Raw genomic sequence first — 4707 nt, 5'->3', positions numbered from 1 at the left:
GGATCAAGCTCCTTTTCCAGTGGCTGTGATTAAAAAACTATGTGAAATGAATGTAGGGGCTTATTGACAGAAAATATTACTGTAAATGGTGGTGAAAACCTTTTCCACAGAAATTACTCTTTATTGCATGGAGTTTGCCAGAATTTATAGGATGTAATCTGAAAACTATGGATTTAGAGACCATTTGAGGAAATAACTCCAGTTCTAACACCACGTTTTGAGGCTTCTGCAAAAAGCAGGATATAATACAGAAACTGGTGAGACAGTGGAATTTTATTCCATGAACTTTCAGGCCCTTAAAGAACAGGACTTAATGGAGGAACCACACTAAGATAACTAGTGAATGTTTTTGTTACTTATACAGTTTCCATGTCAGCTGAAATACAGGTACCTACACATAGAATAACCAGTGACATGGTATAGTTCATGCCATGTGTCACTGAATAATGCGATTATCCATCATGCAAAAGGAACTTTATTAAAGTAGCTCATATTATAAACTGGTCACTGGTTAGAAATGCAGAAATATGCTTTTGGGAACGTGCTAAACTAGCATTTTCTACTCCTGATAATACTGTAGTCAGCTTCAGATATCACGGAAGTAAACAAAGAAGTCCTCATAGTTTCTTTTTATAAGAATAGCCTTTTAAGATTTGGGTTGGGAGGAAGGAATACAGTGTAGGAATGGATCTGCTGTTATCAAGGCATTATGGTATTGTCTAGTGCTTTACAAACCTACTATGTGGAAGTAAGAGCAAGTGTTGTTCCAGCAGGAGGGAATGCTGACCATTGTCCACAGACCATCAGTCCATTAGGATATGCCATGTTCCAGTTGTGCCTCCATAACCATACGTGAGGTACTCCCTGTTGCAGGGATGTATGCCACGAACTCCCCTTGTTTACACTCTCCTTTCTGCACAAGGGCTCTTTCTGACAGGAAGGATACAGTAGACTATTTTCTCAGGTCCTGTAACTGAGCCAGATAGAGGGAGCTATTATCATTTATGCCAGCTGGAAAGATTTAGCCTCTTCCTAAACTGCAGGGTATTGAGCAGGTTTGGATAACATATGAATGGCCATGCAAATGTAATTTGATACCAGATGACTACATCCCTGCAACTACACCTGATCCATTTGAACCCTTCCACTAGATCTTCTTTGAGTTGCTCATTTTTTGTTCAACTAAAAGTTTTGTCCTGCTGCAGCTGAGTAACAGTTGCTTAACTCTCTATACAAATAATATAATTTCACAAAAGGACCTTGAGATTATTGAATGAATAGCATAATGGGAAAGAAAAGCCTCCTTAGCAGTTACGGTATGTATGGAGCATAACCAGCTTTGGAACATAACTTCACTTTGGAGCCTCTTCAACTTAGGACGAAGATGAACTTGATGGGTTTTGAAAAGTACGAGCTCGCTCTAAAGAGGATAATTTTCATTTGTACAGGGGTTTCCATAAAGGCTTCTCCACAAGGAGTTTCACCCAGCATGAGGTTAATCACCACTCAGTATAAATGAAGGCAAAGGACTTCTGTGCTTCATAAGTGTGAGACATATTCATGAGGATAAAGACAAAGAGAGCATGAAGATTGAGCTGGAAGAACCTGATGGAGTGCTTACATCTATTCTGAATAATTCAACAAGAATGTAGTTTGGTAAGAAACAGTGACAGAAATTGTCAAGTAGGAATGGAGAGTTACAGAAATGGAATGCTGAGTTAGCAAGAAACGTATCTGCTACTATTCTATTATGCATATTATATCAATACAATGTGCCTACCTGATTAAAACAAGCCCTCACGGCACCATTTTCCTATTGGAAGTACTCTGCTTCCAGTCATCCAATCAAATATGATTTAAATATGGGATAAATTATTCAAATTAATTTATAATACATATTGATCTGGAAAAATAACATAGATTGACAGAGGAAGATGTGACAGCTATCAGACAACCAATTTCTGTGAATCATTCACTCATGTTGGTGCTTGTGAACATCTCACATAATAAAGAATTTGCTCTAACAAAGGCAGCAAACCAAACAGAATGGCATTTTAATTCAGGGCGTATTTCTTCTGTGTGCCTGTCAGTCATGGTACTGATAATATGAGATCTGTGTGGAGATAGACTCTGTCATGGTAGCCATGATAGCATAGTTCCTAGGGAAAAAAAAGTCTATAAAAATGAATGAGAAAAGAGGGATTCAGAATTAAAAATAATAGATTTATGAAAAATGAAACAATCCATTCTCTCAGTTAAGCTAGCAAGTGGAAACAAGAATGTCCAGTATCTTTGCGTCTAGACATCAAGACATTAGATGCTTTGCATGCAGGTGTGATCTGTCTAGAGCGAGTGGATGAGAAGCCCAGGTGAAATTTCTGCTATGGTCTTGTGAGCCTCAGTGTGGTGATGAAAGTGAAGCAGTAACTGACTGCTGGTATAGAGTAGCAAACCCTCTTCCTTCCTTTGCAGATACAAGAGAAATCCTGACTTCCTGAGTCATGGTACAGAGATGATCTCTTTACACTGGGGATCCCTCCCCAAGAAGAGTAATATTCTCTGCAGTGCAATGCTGCTTAAGGGTGACAAGTTTCTACTGGATATCCAAACTTACTTGTATTCAGTGGTAATGGAAGACTTTCTTATGTAGGTGGAGCATGATTATAACAGGTGGGTTGAAACAAATAGGAGAAGAAAAAGACCTACTGAAAACCTGACAAATCTGATCAGCATAAAAAAAAGTGACTGCAGCATCCAACCTGGCAGCTTAAGGAGAAGCTAAGAATTTGAACTATAGTTCAATAGTTCAATAACAAACTGTTGTATGCTAGTGATTATCTCTGAAGGAATATATGCTTGCTGGTCATCTGAGGTGGGAATTGCTAGGGAGTAGGGGGAGGAAAAAGCCCCTCTGGCAGCATTGTTTACTACACTGCTGACTGTGAAGCTTTGTTTCTCTAATGTTTTGCATGGTAACTATGTTTGTACGTGGTAACGAGCTGCCTGCAGGATTCTCTGATGTTTATGACCATCACTGCTGGGGTCTTGATTGACTCGGGGAGCAAAGTATGATGTTGTCTGAGCATGTTAACTGATCAGTGTTGCTGCCTACAGGACAAGAAACGCTGGGATCCCTTGCCTAATGCCAACTCAAATTCAGATGCATGTCATATATAGGCATGCAAAGCAGTGTCACATTTGTTTCTTCTTCTTTGATCATACTCAGAAATTATTAATCCCCAGGGTGAAATCTTAACTCCAGAAATATCAAGCGCAAAACTCCCCTTAGTGATGTTGTGTTTCTGGTGAAAGTTGTATTTCTCTTAAAAAATAATTGTAATTACTAGAGAACTGTGTTTATTTCCCTCCCCTCAAAGCAAACAAAATGGCAGTCATGACAGGCAGGCAGTCTATTGAAAACAGTTGAATCCATCTTTTCAGGGTATTGAGGGCAAATAATAAAATTACAGGTTAATAGTATTATATTTTTCTCCTATTAACCACAATGCACAGCATGTTTCATGTGTTCTGCTCCACTGGGACCATTGTAAATAGTCAATTATTCTACTTGAATATACTCCAGGGGCGGTAGGTGACAGGTGCACTATTACAAAAAGATCTTGAAACTTTATCATAATATATTCAGGAAGATGATAATGTAAAACTCACTGGGAAATGGAGAGAAGGGAAGGAGAAGTACCACACCTGGGAACTTACTGAATGTTTAAAGACAGGAAATGCTTTAGAAGGGAAAATATCTCTGATCTGTCTAATCCACTGCCCTAAACTAGTTACCACAAAACCTAGTGAAGGAGGTAGATTGCAGAGATGACCTCCAGCTCACCTCAACTTCCATTGTGCTCTCCAGGTTGTGTGCCAACTGGGGCAGCAAGGCACCTTAAATTGACACAGCTGCCCTTCATTTTCATGGTGTGACCCCGGGACATGAGAGATTTTGAGTGAGATTGGACAGGCATGTATTGAAAAACTCTAGCACAAAAGGCAGCTCATGAGGTGAGAGACACTTCTCCAAGTGTAGCAAAAATCACCAGAAACAAATTCTGTATTGGTTTCCAGGCTGGACTGGTCTCATTCACTTCAACGCTTCGCGTTTCTTTCAGATTATTTAGATCTTTGATCTTTTACTGAAGGTTTCTGTAGAAGGGAAAGCGTAACCTAATAATACCAACTAGATTAGTCGAGAGCAGAACCTGGTGATGTGTTTGGTGCAATACATGTAAGCTACTGTATGAAAGTCACCTCCTTTATGGACATCAGTGTAACTGGTCTTGGCTATCACAGCTGTGTTTTCTTCCCAAGAATCTTGGTTTGATTCTTTGTTATCCCATGAAGCTACCTATAATAATAATAATAGAAAATATCAGTATATTCGCTGCAAGTGAGTGGTGCTCTGGAAGCTGGATGGCTGACACCAAACTCTATTCCTTCTTCCAGAATCATCACGAAAACTCTGGTGCTTTTGGTTAAGCCCTGCGGGTCGGCCTCCGTTTTTGCACCCCTCCTACGCCAGGGAAGGTTCCTCCGATCTCCTCGCAGATCGCCACAGGTGTGCGAGCACTGGCGCTGCCGTCGCCCAGCCCAGCCTTTTCCGCGCTTCCCCCGAGGTCTGGGGGGCGGGTGGGCCTTCAGCCACCCCCTTTCCCAGGTGCCTCCCCGCCTGCGCCCGCAACTCCCGGCCCCGGCCCG

The sequence above is a fragment of the Chaetura pelagica genome, unplaced genomic scaffold (genome assembly GCF_000747805.2).
Source record: "Chaetura pelagica isolate M959 unplaced genomic scaffold, ChaPel_1.0 scaffold139, whole genome shotgun sequence".
Classification (NCBI taxonomy): Eukaryota; Metazoa; Chordata; class Aves; order Apodiformes; family Apodidae; genus Chaetura; species Chaetura pelagica.
This window is presented reverse-complemented; position numbering follows the sequence as displayed.